The 27,099-nt window shown below is 44.2% G+C and overlaps 1 protein-coding gene across 3 annotated transcripts in view; it reads left to right on the top strand.

Annotated features, from left to right (window-relative positions):
* Positions 1 to 27,099, top strand: part of NME7 (NME/NM23 family member 7) — a 276,360-nt gene that overhangs the window by 223,356 nt on the left and 25,905 nt on the right. The window lies entirely within an intron of this gene.

The following is a 27,099-nucleotide window of genomic DNA, read 5'->3' as shown; positions in this document are numbered from 1 at the left end:
CATTATGCCTCTGGGTCTGTGCACGTTGTTGCAAGTGCCATGATCTCGTGCTTTTCTGTGGCGCTGTAGCAGGTCACTGTTCAAAGATGCTGCCTCTTCTTTCTCCGTTTGTCTATCGATGGACACTTGAGTTCTTTGATATCTTGACTATTGCCAGTAATGCTGCAGTAAACACAGGCGCATCTATCTTTTCCATTTACTGGTTTTGTTTCCTTCGGGTAGATGCCCAGTGGAGGAATTACTGGATCATATGGTATTTCTGTTCTTAATTTTTTGAGGACCCTCCGTACCGTTTTCCACAGTGGCTGCGCCGATTTGCGTCCCCACCAGCAGCGTGGGGATTTCCTTTTTCCCACATCCTCGCCAACACCGTTCTTTCTAGTCTTTTTGACACTCGCCGTTCCGACAGGTTGAGATCTCACTGTGACTCCCTGGTGATCAGTGATGTCGAGCACCTTTTCATGTGTCCGTTGGCCATGTGGATGTCTTCTTTGGAAAAATGTCTCTTTAGGTCCTCTGCCTGTTTTAATCAGATTGTTTGTGGGTTTTTTGCTGTTGACTTGTAGAAGTTGTTAATATATTGTGGGTATGAACCCCTTTATTGGATATGTCGTAGCAAATGCCTTCTTCCGTTCAGTACGTTATCTTTTTGTTTTGTTGATGGTTTCGTTGGCTGTGCAGAAGTGTTTTTGTTTTAAGCTTTTATTTATTTATTTGACAGAGAGAGAGATCACAAGTAGGCAGAGAGGCAGGCACAGAGAGGAGAAAGCAGGCCCCCTGCTGAGCAGAGAGCCCGATGTAGGGCTTGATCCCAGGACCCTAGGACCATGACCTGAGCCAAAGGCAGAGGCTTCAACCCACTGAGCCACCCAGGCGCCCTTGTGCAGAAGTGCAGAAGTGTTTTATTGTGATACAATCCCAGTAGTTTACTTTTGCATTTGTTTCCCTTGCCTGAGGAGACTTCTCTATTAAAAAACAAATGTTGCTATGTCCAGTGTCAGCAAAATCACTGCCTCTGTTCTTTTCTAGGATTTTTATGGTTTCACATCTCACACGTAGTCTAATCCATTTGAGTTTATTTTTCTTTTCTTTTTTTTTTAATTTTATTTATTTATTTGACAGACAGAGATTACAAGCAGGCAGAGAGGCAGGCAGAGAGAGAGGAGGAAGCAGACTCCCTGCTGAGCAGAGAGCCCGATGCGGGGCTCAATCCCAGGACCCTGGGATCATGACCTGAGCCGAAGGCAGAGGCTTTAGCCCACTGAGCCACCCAGGCGTGCCCCATTTGAGTTTATTTTCCTTTGTGTTGGAAGAAGGTGGCCCAGTTTTGCAAATAGCTGTCCTGTTTTCTAAACCCTGTTTGCTAAAAAGACTGCCTTTTCCCCATTGTTTATTCTTGTCTCTTCCATGATAGATTAATTGAGCACATGAACATGGGTTTATTTCTAGGCTCCCTACCTGTTCTCTTGATCTCTGTGTCTACTTTTGTGCCAGTAGCATACTGCTTTGATTGCTCTGGCTCTTTAGTATGTCTTGATATCTGTGCTTATGAGAACTCCAGCTTTGACCCTCATTCTCAAAATTGTTTTGGCTATTCAAGGTATTTTGTGTTTCCATACAGATTTTAGGATTACTTGTTTTAATTCTGTGAAGAACGTTGTGGGTATTTTGATAGGGATTGTATTGAATCTGTACATTGCTTTGGGTAGTATGGGTATTTTAATGATATTAATTCTTTCAGTCCATGAACATGGTATATCTTTCTATTTGTTGTGTCATCTTCAGTTTTAATATTTTCAATATTTTATAGTCTTCAGGGTACCAGTCTTTCTCCTCCTTGATTAAGTTTATTCCTAGATATTTTATTATTTTTTGTGCAAATTTAAATGGTATTGTACTCTTCATTTCTCTTATTCCTATTTTGTTACTAGTTAGAAACCACAGATTCCTATATATTAACTTTCTATCATGTAACTTTATGGAATTCATTTATCAGACCTGATAGTGTTCTGGTAGAGTATTTCAGATTTTCTATGTATAGTAACATGTTATCTGAAAACAGTGAGTGTTACTTATCTCATACCAAATTTTTATTTCTTTTTATTGTCTTGATTGCTGCATGTAGGATTTCTAGTACATTGTTGAATAAAAGTGGTGAGAGTGGACCTCCTTAAAAGGAAAAGCTTTAAGTTTTTTACCATTGAGTAATATTAGCTGTGGGTTTATGTTGAGGCATGTTTCCTTTAACCCCACTTTGTTTAGTTTTTATCATGAATGGATGTTGTATTTTGTGAGATGTTTTCTCTGCACTTAATATAATCACATGCTTTTTATCATTTCTCTTATGAAAGGGATGTATCATACTGATTTATGAATATTGATCTATCCTTGCATATTGGGAATAAGTCCCACTTGATTGTGGGAAATGATATTTTTAGTGTACTCATATTTTTCTGAGGATTCTTACACCTATGTTCATCAGGGATATTGGCTCTATTTTTTTTTTTTTCAATGTCTTTATCTGGTTTGGTGTCAGGGTAATTAATGCTGGCCTCATACAATAAATTTGGAATCTTTCTTCCCCCTATTTTTGGAATAGTTTGAGAATAGGTATTAACTCTGCTTTAAATGTTTGCTGGAATTCATCTATAAGGCCCTTTGGGTCCTGGATTTTGTTGGGCGATTTTTAATTACTGATTTAATTGCTAGTAATTGGTCTGTTCAAAGTTTCTATTTCTTCCTGATTCAGATTTTGGAAGATTATATGTTTCTAAGAATGCATCCATTTTTCCTAGGCTGTCCAGTTTGTTGGCAGGTGACTTTTCATGCTATTCGCTTATGAATGTTTGCATTTCGGTGGTGCCTGTTGTTATTTCTCCTCCTTCATTGCTGATTTTATTTATTTGTGTTTCTTTTTTTCTTGATAGTCTGGCTATGGGCTTGTCGATTTTATTTATCTGTTTAAAGAGCAGCTCTTGGTTTCATCGGTCCTTCCTATTGTCTCGTAGCCTCTATTTCATTTATTCTGCTCTAATCTTTATGATGTGCTTCTTTCAGCTAGCTTTGGGCTTGTTTTCCCTGGCTCCTTTGGTGTGGAGTTACGTTGTTCATATGAGATTTTTATTTTTCTCAACATAGGCCTGGATCCCTATAAATCTCCCTCCTAGAATCGCTTTTGCTTCATCGAAGGTTTTGAACCCTTGTGTTTGTGTTTTCATTTGTCTCCAGGTATTATTTTATTCCTTTTGATTTCTTGGTTAACCCGTTAATTGATTAATAACATGTTGTTCAGCTTCTATGTGTCTGTACTTTCCGCAACTTTTTCTTGTAATTGATTACTAGTTTCTACCGTTGTGGTTGGAAAAGATGCTTGATATTGTTTCAGTCTTGTATTTGTTGAGACTTATTCTGTGGCCTAACATGTGATCTGTCTTGGGAAATGTGCCATGTGCACTTGAAAAACATGTATATTCTGTTTTTGGGTGGAATGTTCTGTATCTGTGTATAGGTCCCTGTGCTCTAATGTGTTGCTCAAAGCCACTGTTTCCTTGTTATTTTCTGTCTGGGCGATATATCCATTGATGTAAGTGGGATGTTAAAGTTCCCTGCTATTACTGTATTACTATCAAGTTCTCCCTTTTTGTCTGTTAATGTTTGCTTCATGTACTTAGGTGCTTGTCTGTTGGCTACATAGATGTTCACATTGTTCCATTCTGTTGTCGGGTCGCTCCCTTTAGAGTTACCTTGTGGGGCTGCTCTCTGTCTCTGCTGTAGTTTCTGGTTCACAGTCTACTTTGACGGAAGTATCGCTTATATCTGATATACGTTTACTCTGGCGGAACTATTGCTTATATACTTTTTGTTTCCATCTACGCGGTATGTTTTCCATCCCTTCACTATTGGCCTCTGTGTGTGTCTTTAGGTCTGAAAGGAGTCTCTTGTGGGCAGCACATTTTTTGGTTCTTTTTTTTTTTTTTTTTTCCCAATCCCTTCAGTCATTCTCTCTTTCATTTGGAGCAGTAAGTCTATTTCTATTTAAAGCAATTGTTGGTAGCTTTGTACTTACTGCCGTTATATCGTGTTCTGGGTTTTGGTTGTTTCGTTTCTTATTGTTGTTTGCGGTTCTGCTGTTTTTATCTCTCCTTCTTTTGCTCTCTCCCTTGTGGTTTGGTGGCATCCTTTAGTGTTAAGCTTGGATTCCTTTCTTTTTACATTGAGTTCAGACATGTCCTGAAAACACTAAATTGTTACCTCCCCTCCCCATTTTATGTATATAATGTTATATTTTACAACCTTTTGTTTTGTGTATCTCTTTCCTAATTTTTATAGGTAAAATTGATTTTACTGCTTTTGTGTTTTAACTTTCATATTGGCTTTGTAAGTGGTTAATCTGTACCTTTACTATATGTTTGCTTACCTGTGAAATTTTTTTTCATAATATTCTTACTTCTGGTGATGGCTGTTTGCTTTTACTTAAAGAATTCCCGGGGCTCCTGGGTGGCTCAGTTATTAAGCATCTGCCTTCGGCTCAGGTCATGATCCCAGGGTCCTGGGATCAAGCCCCACACGGGGCTCCCTGCTTGGCAGGAAGCCTGCTTCTCCCTCTCCCACTTGCCCTGCTTGTGTTCCTTCTCTCGCTGTGTCTCTGTCAAATAAATAAATAAAACCTTTAAAAAAAGAATTCCTTTAACACTTGTGTAAGTCTGGTTTAGTGTAGATGAACTTTGTAAACTTTTGTTCATCTGGGAAATTTATCTTTCCTATTCTTTTTTAAAAAATTCTTTTAAAGATTTATTTATTATTTTAGAGTGAAAGAGAGAATGCACATGTAGGGGGAGGGGCAGAGGGAGAGAGATTCTCAAGCAGACTCCATGCTGAGCATGGAGCCTGACACAGGTTTCTGTCTCACCACCTTGAGATCATGACCTGAGCCACAATCAAGAGTCAGACACTTAACTGACTGAGCCATCCAAGTTCCCCTCTCTCCTTCTGTTCTTAATGATCATCTTGCTGGATAGAGTGTTCTTGTTGGTTTGGTTTGGTTTGGTTTGGTTTGGTTTGGTTTTCCCAACGCTTTGAATATATCACACCACCCTCTGCTGACACGCAAAGTTTCTGCTTAAAATCAACTGAAAGCCTTATGGGGTTTCCCTTGCAAGTAACTGTTTATTTTTCTCTTGTCACTACTTTTAGCATTTTAATTATTACATGCCTTGGTCTGGTCCTCCTTGGGTTCATCTTGTTAGGGCTCTTTGTGCCTCTTCGACTTGGATGTAAGTTTTCTTCCCCAGAGAAGAGAAGTTTTCAGCTATTACTTCTTCAAATAAGTTTTCTGCCCCATTCTCTCTCTCTTCTCCTTCTGGTATCCCTATAATGTGAATTTTATTACACTTAATGATGTCACTGAGTTCCCTTAACCTATTCTCATTTTTTAATATTCTCTCTCTCTCTCTCTTTTTTTTTTTTCCTGCTCAATTCAGTTGCTTTCTATCTTCCTGTCTCCCAGATCACTGGTCTGGTCTGCAGTCTCTAATCTGCATTGATTTTTTTTAGTTTACTATTTTTTTAAATTTTTTAAATTTATTTTCAGCATAACAGTATTCATTGTTTTTGCACCACACCCAGCGCTCCATGCAATCCGTGCCCTCTCTAATACCCACCGCCTAGTACCCCAACCTCCCACCACCTGCCCCTTCAAAACCCTCAGATTGTTTTTCAGAGTCCATAGTCTCTCATGGTTCACCTCCCCTTCCAATTTCCCTCAACTCCCTTCTCCTCTCCATCTCCCCTTGTCCTCCATGCTATTCGTTATGCTCCACAAATAAGTGAAACCATATGATAATTGACTCTCTCTGCTTGACTTATTTCACTCAGCATAATCTCTTCAAGTCCCATCCATGTTGCTATAAAAGTTGGGTATTCATCCTTTCTGATGGAGCCATAATAATCCATAGTGTATATGGACCACATCTTCCTTGTCCATTCGTCCGTTGAAGGGCATCTTGGTTCTTTCCACAGTTTGGCGACCGTGGCCATTGCTGCTATAAACACTGGGGTACAGATGGCCCTTCTTTTCACTACATCTGTATCTTTGGGGTAAATACCCAGGAGTGCAATGGCAGGGTCCTAGGGGAGTTCTATTTTTAATTTCTTGAGGAATCGCCACACTGTTCTCCAAAGAGGCTGCACCAACTTGCATTCCCACCAACAGTGTAAGAGGGTTCCCCTTTCTCCACATCCCCTCCAACACATGTTGTTTCCTGTCTTGCTAATTTTGGCCATTCTAACTGGTGTAAGGTGATATCTCAGTGTGCTTTTAATTTGAATCTCCCTGAGGGCTAGTGATGATGAACATTTTTTCATGTGTCTGATAGCCATTTGTATGTCTTCATTGGAGAAGTCTCTGTTCATATCTTCTGCCCATGTTTTGATATGCTTGTCTGTTTTGTGTGTGATGAGTTTGAGGAGTTCATTATAGATACTGGATATCAACCTTTTGTCTGTACTGTCATTTGCAAATATCTTCTCCCATTCCGTGGGTTGCCTCTTTGTTTTCTTGACTGTTTCCTTTGCTGTGCAGAAGCTTTTGATCTTGGTGAAGTCCCAAAAGTTCATTTTCGTTTTGTTTCCTTTGCCTTTGGAAACATATCTTGAAAGAAGTTGCTGTGGCTGATATCGAAGAGATTACTGCCTATGTTCTCCTCTAGGACTCTGATGGATTCCTGTCTCACGTTGAGGTCTTTTATCCATTTTGAGTTTATCTTTGTGTACGGTGTAAGAGAATGGTCGAGTTTCATTCTTCTACATATAGCTGCCCAGTTTTCCCAGCACCATTTATTGAAGAGACTGTCTTTTTTCCACTGTATATTTTTTTCCTGCTTTGTCAAAGATTATTTGACCATAGAGTTGAGGGTCCATATCTGGGCTCTCTACTCTGTTCCACTGGTCTATGTGTCTGTTTTTATGCCAGTACCATGCTATCTTGGTGATCACAGCTTTGCAGTAAAGCTTGAAATCAGGTAACGTGATGCCCCCCTGTTTTATTTTTGTTTTTCAACATTTCCTTAGAGATTCAGGGTCTCTTCTGATTCCATACAAATTTTAGGATTATTTGCTCCAGCTCTTTGAAGAATACTGGTGGAATTTTGATCGGAATAGCATTAAAAGTATAGATTGCTCTAGGCAGTATTCTAGTTTATTTTTACTTCCAATTATTCAGTTCCTCAGCTCTGACTGGCTCTTTTTTATATTTCTGTGTCTTTGTTGAAGTTTTTACTGAGTTCATCCACTGCTTTCTCTAGTCCAGTGAGTATCTTTATGACCATCACTTTGAATTCTTTTATTGGACATGTTGCCTGTCTCCCTTTCATTTAGCTCTTTTACTGCGATTTTGTTGTGTTCTTTCCTTTGGGATACATTCCTCTGTCTTCTCATTGTGTCTCTTGTTTCTCCATATTAGATAGGTCAGCTATATCTCCTGGTCTTAAAACTAGTGTCATAGTGTAAAATAGGTCTTATGGTGCCTTCTAGCATAGTGCGTCCTGGTCACCAGAACTAGGCGCTCCAGGGGTGTCTCCACTGTCGGCTGCATGTGCCCTACTGTTGTGTCTGAGCTGTGACTGCCTTCAGCCCAGCCAGCTGCAGTGACCTACTTTGTCTGTTGCGGGCATCCTGGCAGGGTTTGGTCCCGGGCTGTTGACAGGCCTGATGCTGCTGTGGTCTCATTGGTGAACTCTGTCTCCATTTATCCTCTCTGACACAACTGTGGGCACACCAGAGGGCAGGGCTTGCGCTCTGTGTAGCCAACTAAAGTCTCTAGTTGGTGGATAGGGCCAGTAGTCAGCCTGGCCATCCACAGTTAGGCTCTCTGCCACATTTCCGGGGGTGCCAAAGGGAAGGGCTCGCTCCCTGTGCAGCCAGCTATGAGGCCAGGCTGCTGGAACTGTGAGTGGTGTTCTCTCTGCCCCTCCCCAGGGCACGAGTTACTTTGCAGGGGCTCTGATCCCTGCCAGGGCAGCCTTTAGGGTATGGCGGGGCAGGAGCTGCTTCGGAGGGCTGCCTGTTGAGGGGGGCGGGTTGGATGAGGTGGATCCGCAGGGGGACATGGAAGCAGGTACACTGTGCGAACAGGGTGGCTGGAGAGTGATCGTGCCGCCTGCCACAAGCGTCCAGCTACCTAGACTGGGGAGCGGAAGAGAAATGGGCCTGCCTGCTCTTTTGTCCCGGGATAAACCTCCTGAAGGCCCCCGCCCCTCTGGCACATGTTCCAGGATTAGTCAGTAACTTCATACACATGCCAGGTGCTTTTCACCTGCTTCTGTGTCGTGTCTTAGGCTGGATTATTTGTCATTCCGGTTCTCTGAGAAGAGGGACTCAGTTTCTCATTGCCCTTCAGCTGTCCCAGAATTCAGCCCACCGAGTTTTAAAATTCTGAGTTAAGCCCTGATAATTTTCAGAATTCACAAAGTTAAGCCCCACTGAAAACCAGGCGTTGTAGAGACTCACCTTACCAACACCAGCACCTAGTGCCTGGGCGCGTGGGGAGGGTCTGCTCCGCTCCGCGTGTGGGGCGGGTCCACTCGGCTCCGCTCGCGTGTGGGCCTCTCCGCCTCTGTGGCTGGTCTTGTCAGGGCTTTGGTTCCCAGCCTTGTGTCCACCGCTCCCCCCCCCCCCATTGCTTCCTCGTGGCTTCCTCCCTGCGGCTAACGTGGAAGGTCTGTCCTGCCCGTCTTCGGGTCATGTTCAGTTACTTGCATAGGTGTGGCTGTTACCTTGGTACATGGCGGGGGGCGTGAGGTAAGCCCCAGATCCTCCTTTCCCTGATTGATCCCGCTTTAAGTAGGCATGTGTGAAATCGTTCCTATAGACCTTAGTCGATAGATCAGTTTTATTTTGGGAAGACTGCTTAATTAATATGTATGTAAAATCCATATAAAATAACTAGATTCAACATCACTGGATTAAAAAATAACGTTAATGGGATGTTTAAGAATCTCCAGGTATTTTTTCTCAGCTCTGTCTCATACTCCCTGCCTGTTTCCTCGCAGTGGTTCTCGGACTTCAGCAGGGGACAGGATTCCTTAGAGGGCCTTGCAAGCCCACAGATTGCTCTACCCCAGAGTTTCCGGTTCAGTGGATCTAACCTGCGTTTCTGACAACTTCCCAGTGAACACTCACACTACTGGGCCAGAGTACCACACTCGGAGAACCCCTGCCTTAAGCCGAGAGCCACTGTGCACTCACACTATTTGTTGAATTGCTTGTTCTCTTGGCTAATTGTTCTCAGATTTAGGGTTTCATAGACTCGGAACCTTTCCAAAAACCAAGCAATGAATAGCAGTAACTTCCTGCTGGAGATGCATAGAAAAATCGACTTCTAAAAGAGTTGCCAAATGAGAACAATAAAAAAAATTATTTCTCATCATCACCATCCTTTTGCTTTGAAAGGACATCTAATTTCCAGTGTCATTTAATATAGAATAATGGACTGTCTTTTCAATGGGGTAAACTTGCCTTTACACAAAACTCACTTTGTTTCTCTGCCATGCCAAGGGCATGAGAGTGGAGGCAGTTTGCTACAGGTACACTTGTTTGCATTTTGTGGGTAATTTTAAAGCAATAATAGAACCTGCTAAAACTTTGTGTGATTTTTATTTTCACTATGCACAGCAGTTCCAAACAACATCAGTGAGAATATATTGTCCTCTCCCCAAGAGGGACCACACTGCCTAGCTCGTGCTTCACCACTGCTTTACTGTCCCTATCTTTCCCACTTTGTCGGAGAATAGTAAAACGTCATTCTGGACCTGGAGCACCAGGGCAATGGTGGGCAGAAGCCTTTGGGCTAAGTTACATGCAACTATGGAGTCTTTGCATTCTTAATTACGGAAACCTAATACGGAAAACACCATCATGTTTCTTGGGTCAAAGAGAAATATAAACTGTCTGAGACTTCCTTAGTTTTGAGAGATGACTTTGTCCCTATTAGAGAAAATTGTACAAATTTTAAAAAACACACAATTCAGAGAATAAAGATTCTTTTCTAATTATGTGGAGAAGTAGAATCTACTACTTATACCACTGAGGCTCAAAGGTGACACATTGTTATGAATGTAAATAACTCTTTATTTAACTATGAGTAATGACAAATGAAGGTAGAATATTCTAATTCCAAGTAGGAAGCCAGAGATTTTTCTGTAACATTGGGTTCAATATAACATGAAGAGTTTAAAATCATTTTTGTCTCTTTAATCTATGACCAATTTTTAAGTTATTGAAATATACATGTATACATTTTATTTCTGTTTCATTCATTTGCTAATAAGAAGGCGCAACCATTTGCTAAGTGTTGTTTTGAGGACACAGGTGTTACATAGTCCCAGCCTTTGAGGAATTGAATGTTTAGCTGAGAAAACAAGATAAATTCGTGTTTAAAGTCAAACTGTAATAGAAATCCAACACTAGCATCAGAGAATGTTGCGGGGGCACCTGGGTGGCTCAGTGGCTTAAAGCCTCTGCCTTCGGCTCAGGTCATAATCCCAGGGTCCTGGGATTGAGCCCCACATCAGGCTCTCTGCTCAGCAGGGAACCTGCTTCCCCCTCTCTCTCTGCCTGCCTCCTGCCTGCTTGTGATCTCTGCCTGTCAAATAAATTGAAAAAGAGAGAGAGAGAATGTTGTGGGACAGTGCGTGTATAATGACATGTCAGAAACACTTAGCGGACAACAGTATGGCTGGGTCAAGGGATGAGAGGAATCTCACTAATGAAATGGCATTTCTTGACAAGGGCCTTGAAGGATAAGGTACATTTTTATATACAGAGAGGAACAGAAAATGGCAGGCTAGTTTTGGGAGAACATCTCCCAGTTGCCCAAATCTAGTTAAAGTGGAGAGTTCCTTTAGTACTCTATGGGAGATAAATTTGGAAATGTAAATTAATGTAAATTAGGTCTGGATTATGAAAGCATCTGAAGCCTTCTTTTTGATGATAATATTGAGCATTAGATTAATGATGATAAAAATAGTAAGTGCAGGGGCATCTGGGTGGCTCAGTTGGTTAAGCATCTGCCTTTGGCTCAGGTCATGATCCAGGGTCCTAGGATCGAGTACTGCATCAGGTTCCCTGCTCGGCAGAAAGCCTGCTTCTCCCTCTCCCACTCCCTCTGCCTGTGTTCTCTTTCCCACTGTGTCTCTTTCCCTGTCAAATAAATAAATAAAATCTTAAAAAAAAAAAAAATAGTGACTGCAGTTTACTAAGCAGTATATAGCAGGCATTGTCCTAAGTGGTTTACCTCCACGGTCCACAAACCCTGCGGGGTAGCTCCTATTATCCCCACTGTACATTTAAGGCAGCACTTAATTTTCCTGAAATAGTCTCCTGAGATGACTTGGCCGGCATCACAGCACAAATAAGGGACAGAAAGCTGAAATTCAACCTAAGTCTACGTCCCAAGTCCTACTTCTATCAAGCAAACCAGGCTCGGGATGGCAAACAGGTTTCAAGTGACAGTTCTTGATTTGCTGATAAGACTCTAAGACCACAACTAAACAGCTAAAAATATGCCGTGATGGGATACTAACGTCTGCTGAAAATGAGGAGGGGAGTTGGTTGGCATGTGTGGCAGACAGTGGCTCCGTAAGCTCTGGAAGCCGTTGAAGTTTTCTGAGTAGGTCAGTGATCCAGTAAAGTGACTTTCCAGAACGTTAACCGGGCAGCAGAGTTGACGTCAGCAGACAGTGGGGCTAGTGGAGGTGCGTGCTCCAGTCCTGCAGTGGGAAGTCTTAAGGAACTAGTGGCCTGAAATATTTAGGAACATTCTTTTGCTTTAAGAAATCCATTTCTGCTAGAGAAAGTACAGTTCTTGAAATGTGATCCTTCTCCCCTGCGAACCTGCGCTCGGCGCGAACAGTGACCTTGCATGCTTTGTTCATTGCTTAATTCCCCAGTCCTCAGTGCTAAATATGTTTTCCTTAAATAAATATAGTAAAAGTAGGGATTACGATAATAATTAGCACTTATTTTGTGCCAGACGCTGGGCTCGGTGTTCTCAGTAGAGCAAGGACCTCCGGAGCCAGGCAGTCTGGGTTTGAATTCCAGTTTCGCTGGGTCCCGGCTGTCAGCAAGTACCTTAAACTGCTGTGCCTCAGTTCTCTCGTCTGTGAGATGGGGATGACAGTTCTTATTTCAGAGGGTAGTTCCAAGAAATGCATGGGTTGGCGCAGGCATACGAGGGAGATACTGCGAGTTCGGTTCTGGACCACCACCATAAAGCAAGTCAGATGAACATTTTGGTTTTCTGGTGCACATAAAGTTATGTTTACACTGTATTCTGGTGTCTGTCAGGTGTGCAACAGCCTTATGTCTAAAAATGCGCATGCCTGGATTTTAAAGTACTTAGTTGTTAATGATCCACGGGTCTTCCAGCGGGTCGTGCTCTTCTCCTGGAGGGGGTTCTGGCCTCCATGTGGAGGGCTGCTGACTGGTCCGGGTGATGGTTACTGAAGGTTGAGGTCGATTTGGTAACTTCTTAAAATAAGACAATGAAGTTTGCCACATTACTGGACTCTTCTTTTCATGAAGGAGTTCTCTGAGGCATGTGATACCATTTGATGCCATTTCATCCGCAGAAGAAGTTCTTCAGAATTGGAGTCTGTCTTCTCAAACCCTGCCTGGGCTTGGTCAGCTCAATTTAGATAATATTCTCTGTCCTTCCTGTCTTTCAACAATCTTCTCAGCATCTTCAGGAGTAGATTCCAACTCAAATGCTTTCTTGGCTCATCCACAAGAAGCAACTCCTCATCCGTTCAAGTTTGACCCTGAGACGGCGGCAGTCCTGTCTCATCTTCAGGCTGCACGTCCCCGCTGGTTCTCTGGCTGTGTCCACCCCATCCGCCGCTACTTCCTCCGCTGAAGTCTTGAATCCCTCAAAGTCATCCATGCAGGTTGAGATCAACTTCTCCCAAACTCCTGTTAATGTTGCTGTTTCGACCTCTTCCCACGGATCCCGAGTGTTCTCAATGGCATCTGGAATGGCGAATCCTTTCTGGAGGTTTTTCAGTTAACTCTGCCCAGATCCATCCTATCTGTGGCAGCCACAGCCTTGTGCCATGTATTTCCTCATAGGAGTTGAAAGTCGAAATGACTGCCTTATCCGGGGGCTGTAGCCGGGTTGGCAGGCATGAGAACGGCACTGACCTTGCTGTCTGTCTCCGTCAGAGCTCTTGGCTGACTGGTGCATTGTCACTGAGCACTAATGTTTTGAAAGGAATCTTTTTTTTTTTTTTTCCCCTGAACAGTAGGTCTTAACGGGCCTAAAACATCGGCAAACTGTGCTGTGAGCAGCTGTGTGGCCGTCCAGGCTCTGCTCCATTCTGAGGGCGCAGGTTGAGTAGATCTGTCCTATGATTTGGGGACAGTAAATGAACATTGGCTTCAACTTCAAGTCACCAGCGCTGTTAGCCCCTAATAGAGTCGGTGTGTCCTTTGAAGCCTTGATTATCGACTTCTGTCTGTGAAAGTCCTAGATGGCATCTTCCAATAAAAGGCTGTTTCATTTACACTGGAGATGGGTCCTTTAGCGTAACGACCTTCAGTACTTACCACAGCTGTATCACTGGAGGCCGAGCCGTGGTTCTGCCTCCCGGCTCGCTGCTTGCCCTGGCTCTGCATATCAGGGAGACGGCTCTTCCTTGAACCACATGAAGCAACCTCTGCCGATGTCAGACATTTTTTTTTGTTTGTCTGCTTGTTTTTTACAGTTTCCTCACCTCTCTGAGCCTTCATTGAATTGAGGGGAGTTAGGGTCGTGCTCTGGATGAGGCTTTGTCTTAAGGGAATATTGTGTCTGTTTGATCTTCTGTCCAGATCACTAAAACCTGCTCTATATCAGCAGTGAGGCTGTCTCAGCATCTTTCATCCGTCATCTGAGAATCCTCTTTCTTATCTGTTCACGTGTTCACTGGAGTAGCACTTCTCATTTCTTTCAAGAACTTTTCCTTTGTGTTCCCAACTTGGCTACCTGTTTGGCACAAGAGGCTGTTTGTGGCCTGTCTTAGTCTTGGACATATCTTCCTCACTGAATCAGTTCTGCCTTTTGATTTAAAGTGAGAGGTGTGACTCTTCTATTTACTTGAACAGCTCGGGACTACTGTAGGGTTATTAATGGGCTTTAGTTCAGTATTGTTGTGTCTCATGGAATAGGAAGCTCCAAGGAGAGGGACAGACAGGGGAACAGCCAGTTAGCACAGACATTTATTCAGTTTCCTGTCTGATACGGGCGTGGTTTATGGGGTCCCAAAACAATTACAGTAGCAACGTCAAAGATCGCTTATGGTACCTCACCATAGTAAATATTATAACAACGGAAAAGCTGAAATATTGAGAGAATGTATCAAAACGTTGACGCAGAGACACAAAGTGAGCAAATGCTGTTGGAAAAATGACTTTGGTAGACTTGTTTGATACAGCGGTGCCGGAAACCTCCAGGTTGTGAAAATACCCAGGACCTGCACAGCATGATAGAGCAAAGCCCAGTAAAGCGAGGTGTGCCTGTACGTGCAAATTGGTAAGAACAGGAAAAGCTCAACAAATATGATTGGTTATTACATTTCTCGTTATTATCGTAATATTTACCATTACTTCATTTGGGAAGATAAATACGTCAGGGTCAGAGCGAAGCTAACCCTTACAGTACGCCCATTGTCAGGCCTGTTGCCCTCTTTCACAAACGGTATCTCAGTGAAGATGAAACTCCAAGTATAATCTCACTGTCAGAAACGACTTCATTCTATTTTTACCAAATACAAAATTCCTAGAGATCGGGTTTCAAATAACGTGATTTTAAAAGTAAAGGGAGCTTTTCCTCTCTTTGTGTAGATCCTTGTGACTGAACATCGAATTACATTCCTTTGCAAAAAGTCCAGAGGCCCGGTGCTAGCCCCAGCGTGGTAGTGGGGAACCGGGGTTTTCACTGGCCTGCCCCCGTTTCATTATATGAGCGCGAGTGTCTGCCGCTGGCAGTAATATGAACCTCGTGGGTGGTTCCTGCTTCAGCTGAAGTTGGAGAAGCAAAGCCAGATGAGCCCACGGGAAGGGGTCACGTGTGTGTCTTGTCTAGACAAGCAAGACTTCCCTTTGACAAGTACTAAAACCAAAACTTTCTTCTAGCCACACTGAATTATGGCTGGTTCTACCCTTTAGCCTTCGTGCTGATGATCTTCAGTAATGCTGATGTATTAATTCAAGCGGGGGACGGTCAGGTCTTGACTGTTTACCAAAACAGAAAAATGTGGAGGTTAACAGGTGGCCTTGAAATCCAGAGAGACACCAGCCACCATCTCTCTCAAACTCAGCCCCTTCACCAAGTGACGTCTTACTTTTTTGGTGATAAGTTTCCAAGTAGATTGCTCTTTTGCTCTTAAATTCCTTTTTCTTAGCCGTCTCCGTAGAGACCACAAAATGTTTGTTGTGGGCTTAAAATAAATATTTTATGGTTGAATGAAGGTGATTCAGAACCACAAAGGAGGGACCCAAAGTCACAAACTAGAAGGAAGTTAGAAGATGTGACTCCTCCCAGAACTATATAACCTAGATTTGATAAGATTATATTTTAACCCCCGTCTAATCCTCGAGCAATAGATGGAAATGTGTAACCTAGGGGCGCCTGGATGTCTCAGGCAGTTAAGCGTCTGCCTTCAGCTCGGGTCATGATCTCAGGGTCCTGTGATCGAGTCTCAAGTTGGGCTCCTGCTCAATAGGGAGCCTGCTTCTCTCTGTCTTTCTCCCTCTGCCTCTCCCCCTGCTCATTCTCTCTCTTTTTCTCTCAAATAAATAAAACATTTTATTATGTTTTTATTATTACTTTTATTATAAATATAATGTATTATATTATATATTATTATTTATTATATTATTTTATTATGTGTAAACTAAAAAGTAACCTCTCTGAGTTATTTGTTATTTAAAACTAACGAGTAGGCTCACCAGCACTCTTATTTCTAAGAATCCCAGACTTGAAAGAACTTTCAGAGGATCACTGGCATAGGATCCACTCTGCACACAGACATCCTATGAAAGGAAAGGGGTACCATATCCAGCACACGTTGGGGGCACGTAGCTTTTGATCCTGACGTCAAGTGCGGGAGGCAGACGGCCCTGCCGAACCCGTGAGACCTGTGTCCCTCCCCCCGCACGCCCGCTCACACACTCCCATGACTCCCTGCCAGGGCCGCCGGCTCGCTTCCTTGCCCTGGCGCTGAGAGAGCACGGCCGCGGCCTAACCACCCACTCATTGTCCTTTGCTCTCTGCAGTCTGACCCTGAACTCTTGTCTTTGGTCTGCGCTGCCTTCATTTTTTCTAGCCAGTGACTAAGCACGATCTGGGTTAATAAATAACTTTCAGGTGACTGTTTAAAAGCCCTTAGAGAGGACATAGAAAGGACCTATAACCTCAAATTCATCCTCTTTTTCATTCATAAAATATTATTGCTACTCTCACTTTGGTTTCAGAGTAAAAGTTGCCAAACTAGATGTTTTTGGCCCATTAGACATTTCCAGGGCATTGGGGGGTGGGCAGGGGGATTGGGTTTTAGTCATTCTTGGTTTTTGTTTTTGTTTTTGCTTTTTGTTTTTTTGTGAGATACACTTTTATTTCTGCCCCATCTTCCAGGTCTCCATCTAAACCCACAAAAATGAGTCATATTCCTTGTGTTTAAGTATTTTCCCTTCTTGTGTGCTAAAATTCCCGACTCCAGTGTGTGGAGTGTGTTCATAGCCTCCCTTCTGTGCGCTGCATTCTCTTCAAGGATTTCATTTGAGTACAGCTCACACACCGTGCTATGACGCAGGATTCAGTCTCTGTAGATGTGCTGTGCCCACCACGAGTGTGCCCACCGTCTCTCGCACACATCAGCATTACAGCGCCACCGGCTGCGCTCCCCGTGCTGGGCGTTTACCCCTCGACTTGCTCACTCCGTAACTGTAACTGCGAGTCTGCACCGCGCCCCCCACCAGCAACCGGTTTCGCCCATCGCCGCATGGTGTTCTCTGACAGCTGTCCGTCCGTTCCCTGTGTGCATGGGTCTGATTCTGCTTTTTGTGTGTTTATTCGTCTGCTGTTTCAGATCCCGCATATGAGTAAAATCATAAGGTATTTGTCTTTCTCAGGCTGACTTGTTTCACTCAGCTTCATGCCCTCTAGGCCCACCCGTGTTGTCAGGAAAGGCACGATTTCCTCCTTTGTCGCTGTGTCATACTCGTCTCTGTGTCATATGCAGATACACCTCACAACTCCCTTATCCATTCGTGGAGTGTGTAGACACTTGGGCTGCTTCCATGCCCTCCCGACTGTTGGGAATAATGCTGCAGTAAACTCAGGCGCGTCTGTCTTTTTACTGTTTTTGTTTCCTTCGAGTAGATGCCCAGTGGAGGAATTGCTGGACCACATGGTATTTCTGTTTTTAATTTTTTGAGGACTCTCCGTACTGTTTTCCACAGTGGCTGCGCCGATTTGCGTCCCCACCAGCAGCCTGGGGATTTCCTTTTTCCCACATCCTCGCCAACACCGTTCTTTCTCGTCTTTTCGACACTCGCCATTCCGACAGGTTGAAATCTCACTGTGGTTTTGATTTGTATTTCCCCGGTGATCAGTGATGTCGAGCACCTTTTCATGTGTCCGTTGGCCATGTGGATGTCTTCTTTGGAAAAATGTCTCTTCAGGTCCTCTGCCTGTTTTAATCAGATTGTTTGTGGGTTTTTTGCTGTTGACTTGTAGAAGTTGTTTATATATTGTGGGTATGAACCCCTTTATTGGATATGTCGTAGCAAATGCCTTCTTCCGCTCAGTAGGTTATCTTTTTGTTTGGTTTTGTTGGCTGTGCAAAAGTGTTTTTATTTTAAGATTTTATTTATTTATTTGACAGAGAGAGGTCACAAGTAGGCAGAGAGGCAGGCAGAGAGAGGAGAAAGCAGGCCCCCCGCTGAGCAGAGAGCCCGATGTAGGGCTCGATCCCAGGACCCTAGGACCATGACCTGATCTGAAGGCAGAGGCTTCAACCCACTGAGCCACCCAGGCTCTGTGCGGAAGTGTTTTATTGTGATACAATCCCAGTAGTTTGCTTTTGCATTTGTTTCCCTTGCCTGAGGAGACTTATCTAGGAAAACTTTTTTCTACAGCCAGTGTCAGAGAAATTACTGCCTGTGTTCGTTTCTAGGATGTTTATGGTTCCAGGCTTCACATGTAGGTCATTAGTCCACTCTGGAGTTTGTGTGTGTGTAGGATACAAGACAGTGGTCCAGCTTCATTCTTACGCACGTAGCTGTCCGGCTTCTAGACTCCGTTTATGGAGCAGACGGTTTCCCTCTGTTGTATGTTCTTGTCTTGTTTGTCATAGGCTAATTGACCATATAAGTGTGGGTTTATTCCTGGGCTCTCTCACTGTTCTGTTCTCTTCTGTTGATCTGTGTGTTGATCTTTGTGCCAGTGTCCGTCATGCCTGTGGCGACACGTCTGTGCAACGTGTTCGTGTTCACTTCTTCATGGCTTCCGCTTATTGACTTTGTATTTTCATGTTTTGTATGGTAGCCACACTGAGTAGCTTTGGAGGGCGATCGCTGTGTGCCAACCTTTGTTTAAGTGTGTGTTCCCTGCAGGAACTTACATAACTCTCGACGAAGTAAATATTGTCACCCCACTTACAGACAGGCAGGTAAAGAACAGAAGCGTTAAGCAACTTTCCTGAAGTCATACATCTGGAACATGGCCAGACGGAGATCAAATCCAGGCAGCCAGATTCAGAATTTGCACGTTCCAACCTTGTCCCCTTTAGGTTGCCATGTGAAACGTAGTGAGCATTACTTCTGTACTGGTGACAGAGTGGTGAGTGACAGCAGGAGACCAAACTTGGCCGAAGACATACCAGAGTCCTGAGCTGGAATATGTGGCCTCCCTCGAAAATAATTAGTATGGTTGGATACTTAGTCATATTTTATCCTTATTAACTTCTATTTTTAATCATGAACCTTTCCCCCTCAGTTTTACACGAAAAATATAAAATTATTTATTTCTCAGGAATCTCTCAATTAGCAGGCTCCTATATTGCCTGCAGAACTTTGGCCGTATTCTTGGTGAGTCCATGTGTAATTATTTTATTTTTCTTAAAAATATTGTATTTATTTTTCAGAGAAAGAGATAAGCAGAGGTAGAAGCAGGCTCCCTGCCGAGCAAGGAGCCCGACCTGGGCCTGGATCCCAGGACCCTGGGATCATGACCTGAGCCGAAGGCAGAGGCTGAACTGACAGAGCCACCCAGGTGCCCCTGTAATTATTGATAAGCACATTCATTTTTGTTTAAATGTTACAGAACGTCCAGGTAGCTGCAGATCATTGCAGCATCCAAATTGCTGTCTCCTAGTGTAGTTAGAGGCCAGGAAGGCTGCCTTGAAAAGTCTTGGCCAATTCTTCAAAAAACCACAGATTCTTTTATTATTTGAGACAAATGGGCAGTCTTGAGGGATTTTTCTCCCAGTAACATTAAATGCTGTATCTCTGCACCTCCCCTCTCTGTCCGTCTCGACGGTACCGTCACACTGTACCCCATGTCACTTGTATTACGCACTTTCTGCCAACAGCTGTCTTGTCTTTAAGTCAGATCAACAGAAGTGATGGCTCCGGGTTTGTTGTAAGCATACTCTTGCAACACTGTTTTTCCCTACAGGGGTGTTCAGTCCTTTTACTGCCCCTTTACTGCCCCTGTCGTTGCATGTACAGAACCCAGTCTGCTGTGCCGGCGCGCTCCCTCTGACTGGGAGCCCGGCCTGGGACTAGGCCGGAGAGGAGGTCGGCAGGTCGATCCACCACAGGGGTGGGGAGGGTCAAAATGGTTCTTCCCTGGAAGCTTCTGTCCCTTGCCTCCACCCCGCTGTCACCCCACCCCACACTGTGCTGTGACCGGCCATGTGGCACCAGATCATCTGTCGGAAGAGAGAGGAGTTCCAGAGGTTGTGAAACGGAAACGTGGGAGTCGGCCTCTCATTGGGTCTCCCCGCCACATTTAGGAGTCTGGTCCGCATCGCGCTTACAGCGTGTTGTGAATGAAGGTCACCCTTCTGGTGGCCGCTGCGGACGTCCCGTGGCGTGGCCTGTAGAATCACGAGCAGCTTCATCTGCAGGTAAATGAATGATGGCCGCAGCTGTAAAACTGCAGAAACCGCTCCTTGCGGGAAGTACCCGCGCCCGTAGCTTTCTGTGCGAAGTTCTCCCCTTCACTTGTTACATGTTAACTTTCTGGTCACTGTACAGTCACCATCTGCGAACCACTCCTGCTGCAGTGAGACTTATCGAGCATTGCACGGCAGGGGCACGGGGCAGGGTGCTGACCTTTACCTAAGAACACCATCGTGGCGCAGTTTCTGACTGCTGCCTTCTCGCTGTGCTAACAAAGACTCGATGACTTTCTCTAACAGCTACCTGCAGTGGCACTGATATCTTACGTGGGATTATTTTGGGGGGTCATGGGGGGAATAAAATAACTCTGTGTTGTGTTTCCATGTGGGTGGCCTTTGTTGATGGTGACACCTTGCAGATACCCGGGTATTTCCAGGTCTTGGTTGCCTTCCCATCTGAAGGGAATTATCTGCTGCTTCTCTTGGCTCTTCTGCCAGTGAGTTTGGTCCTTCAACCGTTTAGGTCAACACACATTTATCAAAGGCCTGTTTGTGTCAGTCACAGTTCTACACAGTGGGATGAGGGGTGTCTAGGAAGCAGTCCTTGCGCTCCAAGCATTTAATACTCTCTGGCAAAGACGGTGCTCTAACTGTGATAACTTGGACACCGTGAAGTAAATGTGGGGCGGCTGATCCTCCCTGGATGTCATGGGCGCCCCTTCACGGCTCCCCTCTCCCAGGACCAGAGTGAGGGGAGGCTCCCAGGAGTGTGAGCTCTGCTCTAAGGGTTGGAGGGTAGAGTTTTCAGAAAGGTGGAAATGACATTTTGTGCAGAGAAAATGGTATGTGTGCTGGGAAACCACATGGTCTATTAACCTTCATCTATTAAAGCTTAAAATATTGGGAAATGGTAGGTGCACTCAGAAAGGCAGCTATGCATCAAGTCAGCTGATTGTTTCATGCCGCATTCAGGAGGTTGAAATTTGTTCGTAGAGTTGGTCAATGGGACTGACTGGCTGAGATGGTTTGTAATGTTGTGAATATATTCATTTTCTTGGGATAAGCATGCAAAACTTCTGTTAGATCTCAAAGTGTTCCACAATCCAAAAACTGTTCAGAATGTTTGCACTGAAAGGTCTTAAATGAAGGACCATCCTGCTCATTGATTAGAGGAATGAAGGCATTACCGTATTTGCACGTCACATCACAAGAAGTTGTCTGCGTTGGGCTGTGTTCAGAGACAGTGGTTGCAGGGGAAATTCCTGTCTACAGTCAAAAAAACCCATGAATTCATTCATTGAACAAAGATTTAACTGAACCCAAACCTTCTTGAATCACTTGTCCTTGGAATCATGGAAGTGTTTCCAGCCTTCTCCAACAAGAGTGTTGGCTCTTGGTCCGAGGTATTCATAAATGGCCTGTGGCACTGGGAAAAACGCTGAGGAGACACTGTGACCTAAAGAGACCATGTCCCTGTTCCGAGCTTAGAGTCTGCTGAGGAAAGCAGACATGAATCAGATCATCACAAAAAGAAATGAGCCAAGTTCAAACTCATCATTTCCGAGAGTGAAAGGTAGGATGAGATGTAATAGGAAAACCTGATGTGGGGGTGGGTATCAGAGGAGGTTTTCTTGAGCAAAGGACGTGCGAACCGAGACCTGAAGAAATCGGTGCCAGCTGGGAAAGAATTAAGAGAGACGCCGAGCTCCCCAGTCCTGACACAGAGCGGTGTTGTGTGTGTTCCAGGAAGGAAGGGCCTTGCAGGGCCGTGAGAGACCGGCACGAAATGGCGCTGGAGACACGGAGGTTGGGCCGTTTTCCAAGTGCGGGTCTTTGTTCTGAGAACAACAGCAAGGAGAGGCCCTGGATAGCGAGGACAGTGCCTGACGTGGGGGGTCTGTACTTCTGAAGACCACTCCCCGGTTGCCGTGTGAGAACTGGACCAAAGAAGGACCAGTTAGCAAAGAGTTATCCAGTGGTACGTGACAACTGAAAACGCAGTGGTAGCGCGTACTTCAACTGATGGGTTCTTGTTAATCTGCTTTCCTCCACGTGCAAACTGGGTTCTTGTAAATCTGCTTTCGTTCCTCCATGTGCAAACTGGTGAGCTCGCCATTCTCTGAACTCGGACTTTCCACGGAGGCACTGAGACCTCGATCCTGAGACGCAGGGTCCGGCGGAGTCCTGACGGCTCCCGGGGAGGCCTCGGCACACCACACAAGATCTGGCATTTCTGGGAGCGCCTTGAGGTGACAGCGCTTGAGACATTCTGCTCAAACCCCCTTTTGCTGTAGCAGCGTTTCAGAGCTCTACGTTGTGAGGACATCAGTTTCCTATCTAAGCCCTTTGTTCTTGCCAGTGAGGAAGGGACTCCCCTAAGATTGCACAGCTCGGACTGCAGATCACTGGTCTCCTAGCCAGTAGCGCCGCGGTGTCTACCATGTCACACTGTCTTTATCTCCCCGGGAGTCACATCGTTGGTTTTTATAATTACCAGAATTGCAGGTGCTGCTTTTCCTTTCCTTGACTGGTGACCAGAAGTGCACCTCGTCCATTTTCAGTGGCCAGTAAAAATGAATTGCTCCAAGATAGCAAACATCTTTTACTAAAGCTTGAAGACTTCTGAGAAGTGCCTCCCGAGGAGAACAAGACTTCTCATTTCCTTCTGACTAAGCTGAAAATATTGCCAAGACCAGCATTTCTGCTTCTGAGTCAGTCCAAAGTCTGTAAGCGTACAGAAGTGATGAGTGGAAGGAGAAATTAGCTGAGCTTTCAATACCTTTTACTTGATTTGAACTTGGGTTCAAAGATAAATCAAAGTTTAAAGTTGAACTTGAACTTTACCATGTCAAGTGGCTTCCCTTACCTTAATTAAAATGTTAAGTATGAGGCAGGCCCATAGGAAAGATAGCAGTTCTGAGTCAGGCTTTGGCGTCAGGTGATCAGAATTCAAATTCCCGACTTCTTCACCTACCAACTTTGTGACTTAGTAAGAATTACCTTTCTTCAGACTTATTTTCTCTGTTGCAGAATAGAAATAATGACACTTCACAGAAGGCATTAAATAAGACAATATATATAAAGGACTGTATCATCAAAGTTCAGTACAGAAAACAGAAACCAAAAAGAAAGGGATTTAATACAGGGGAGATCAGTGAGGAGTGGGGGACAGGAAGCCGCAGGACCACCGACGTTACTCCGCGTTACTGCATCTGGGACCCAGAGGTCAGGCGGCGGCTCCAGGCCTCACCCTCAGCCACCGCTGCTGACACGCCTGCCTCTCCCGGCCACGCCCCTGGTGACGAGACAGGGCCAGGCCGAGCCCAGGCCCGCACACACTTCTGTCTCCGACTGCCCACCAGCATTTGCAGCTGTGCGAGGACGGCCTGGGCCCGTGTCTTGCCTCTCTCAGTTCCACTGAGCACAGCTAAACCCGTGGAGCCCGGCTTGTAGCCAGCCTTAGCTGGAAGGCGGTTTGGGGAATGTAGTTTGTAGCTTTCCGGCTGCCGGGGAGGAGGAGGCTGGAACGGAGCCCGAGAGGCCGTGACATCCAGAAAACAGCCAGAAGATGACGGTTCTGGTTGGCTTTGCTGCTGCTGGTATTCTAGCAGTGGGAGTGCAGGTGTCGTGTAGCTACATATGTTTGATGCAGATAGGGAATTTGCTACGTAAGCATCTATTAACCTTAAATTGGTTCGTTTCTATTCCCAGGGTAGGTACTAAGGATGCAATTAAATATAAATCTTGATCTGTACTGTGAAGGTCTGCGATGTTATTTATAAGATCCCCTTTTCTTCCCATCAAGATAGTAATAATAATAATAATCGTCCCTTCAGTAATGAAGCAGATTTCTGGGTGTTGTCGATTCAGTTAACACAATCACGGACTTGAATAATAGGTCTGATATTATAGGGCTTGCAGCATTCAGATGTAAACAGCTGCCTGGTCTTACAAGGTGTCTAGACACAGGCTAAATCTTCTTTCCCAAAATAAATTGTACATGTTCCAATCATTTTGAAATTAATTATTTTCTAAATATGTGCAGATTATAATTTGTATCAATAGTGCCATGCTCTCACCACCATTCCTTTCATTTTTCTCTTCTTGCTTATCTTTTCCCTACTCATTTCCTTCTATTCTGAGATGCCATTGTCACCCAGAAACCATAATATAACATAATATCTGTATATTTTTTCCTATTACCATTTTGGGAGGAGAATAAAACCGTAAAATAGTATGTCAATTACAGAGTTCCCTGTTTTGTTGTTGTTGTTGTTTGTTTTAAAGATTTTATTTATTTATTTAACAGAGACAGCGAGAGCAGAAACACAAGCAGGGGGAGTGGGAGAGGGAGAAGCAGGCTTCCCACTGAGCAGGGAGCCTGATGCAGGGCTCGATCCCAGGACCCTGGGATCATGACCACAGCTAAAGGCAGACGCTTAATGGCTGAGCCACCCAGGTCCCCCTCTCTGCTGGTTTCTTTTGTTTTAGTTTTAGTTTTTGTTTTTGTTTTCGACTCAATGACACCTGTTTTCCAAATGCCCTTTTCTACCTAGTGGTTCTTAGATTGTACTCTAATGTTGCTCAAAGAACAGGAGATCTAATCAGTGTCTTATAAGAATATACCAGCACTTTTGCAATGGACTGCACATACCCGGGAGCGTGATTACTTGGCGTTCAGCTTGTCTTTTGAAGGTCGAACAGGTGGTAGTTAATGTGCGCTACTCCTGCACGTTGTCTGTGCATAAACTTCCCTTTTCTTAAACTACCTTTATTTCATTCTCCTTTTTATGTTTTCCAACCAGTCACATTTAAAATGAAGGCTGTGGGTGCCTGGGTGGCTCAGTGGGCTAAGCCATTGCCTTCAGCTCAGGTCATAATCTCAGGGTCCTGGGATCGTGTCCCACATTGGGCTCTCTGCTCAGCGGGGAGCCTGCTTCTCCCTCTCTCTCTGCCTGCCTCTCTGCCTACTTGTGATCTCTCTCTGTCAAATAAATAAATAAAATCTTTTTAAAAAAATAAATAAAATAAAATGAAGGATGCTTGTCTCCTGAGTTAGTATGAGACACCACAGTCTAAATGTTTAGCATCAGCAGAATTGGAAGCATCTTTTATTCACATGTTTATTCAGAACCTATTTCTTGGACGACTGCTGAACTACATTTAAAAAGAAAAGAAAACTTTCTTCATTGTAGTATTTCTTTGCGTCACATTTTATTCAAGGACATACCATTCTTTGCCAAAAGCTCGAGGTCTGTTACTGGAGAAAGACTAAAGAAGGTTTAGTTTCTGATCTCACAGAGCTAACGTTCTAAAAAGGTGAAACAGTCGTCCGTAAAATGACAGTGGGCGGAATCAGACTGTGCAGGATCTAACAGGTCACGTGGTGCTAAATAGTGAGCTCGGGCTCGGATTCTGGACACGCTTTTGTGTCGGCATGCTGTCGTTTAATGGAGTGCCTCTTGGAGCGGTTTCCGATACACAGCAAAACTGAGCAGGCGGCGTACCGATTTCCTGGGAGCCCCCAGCACCACACGCACGTAGCCTCCCCGCTGTCAACACCCCTGCCAGACGGGTGCACTCGCTACAGTTAGAGCTGAGTTTACATTAGAGTTCACCTTTTTAAAAATTTTTCTTAATTTTTTATTTTTTTATTATCAACATATAGTGTATTACTTGCCCCAGGGGCACAGGTCTGTGGATCGTTAGGCTTACACACTTCACAGCGGTCACCGTCCCCACTGTCCGTCACCCAGACACCTCATCCCTACCCCACTTCCCCCGCAGCCCTCAGTTTGTTTTGTGAGATTAAGAGTCTCTTATGGTTTGTCTTCTTCCCTGGTTCCATCTTGTTTCATTTTTTTCCCTCCCTGCCCCGCACAACCCCCGACCCTGCCTCTCAAATTCCTCATATCAGGGAGATCATATGATAATTGTCTTTCTCTGACTTATTTCGCTCAGCGTAATACCCTCTAGTTCCATCCTCGCAAATGGCAAGATTTCATTTCTTTTGATGGCTGCGTAGTATTCCATTGTATGTATATACCACGTCGTCTTCATCCATTCATTTGTGGATGGACATCTAGGTTCTTTTAATTATTGTTTTAATTTTCATTTCACTGATGACCTATGACATGAGGCACCTTTTCATATGCTTACTTGCCATCTGTATGTCTTTCTTGGTGAGGCTTCTAAGGTCTTTGGCCCATTTTTTAAATGGGTTGTTTTTCTTGAATTTTAAAAGTTTTTGGTATATTTTGGATAACAGTTCTTTGTCACATGTCTTTCACAAATATTTTCTCCCAGTCTCTGGCTTGTCCTCTTGTTCTTTTGGCAATGTCATCCCAGAGCAGAAGTCGTCCAGCTGAACAGTTCTTCCTTTCACGGATCATGCCTTTGCTGTTGTATCTAAAATGTCATCACCATACCTCAGGTCAGCTGGGTTTTCTCCTATAGTATTTTCTAGAGTTTTTATATTTTTTTGTTTTGCATTGAGATCTGCATTCCATTTTGAGTTAACGTTTGTGAAGGGTGTAATATGTGTGTCTAGATTCATTTTGTGTGTGTGGGTATCCAGTTCCGGCACCATTATTTGAAAAGACTGTCTTGGCCCCACAGCACTGCCTGTTTCCTTGTCAAAGAAGCGTTGGGTATTTATGTAGCTGCGTCTGGGCTCGTACTTTGTTCCGTTGATCTGGCTGTTCTTTCATCAGTACACACAGTCTTGGTTACCGCAGCTTTATAGACCTAGGAGCCAGGTAGCGTCCATTCTCCCAGCTTTATTCTTCCCCTTCGATGCTGTGGTGGCTCTTTTATAAACTGTAGAATCACTTTTTAGATTGTTGATATCCACAAAATATGACGTGGAGCATCTCTTCATATGCTTAGATGCCTTCTCTCACGTTTCTTCTTTGACGATATACACACCAGTTGAAAAGAC

The sequence above is a fragment of the Mustela lutreola genome, chromosome 14, assembly GCF_030435805.1.
Source record: "Mustela lutreola isolate mMusLut2 chromosome 14, mMusLut2.pri, whole genome shotgun sequence".
Lineage (NCBI taxonomy): Eukaryota > Metazoa > Chordata > Mammalia > Carnivora > Mustelidae > Mustela > Mustela lutreola.
Note: the sequence above shows the minus strand (reverse complement) of the source record. Positions and strands in the feature narration are given on the sequence as shown.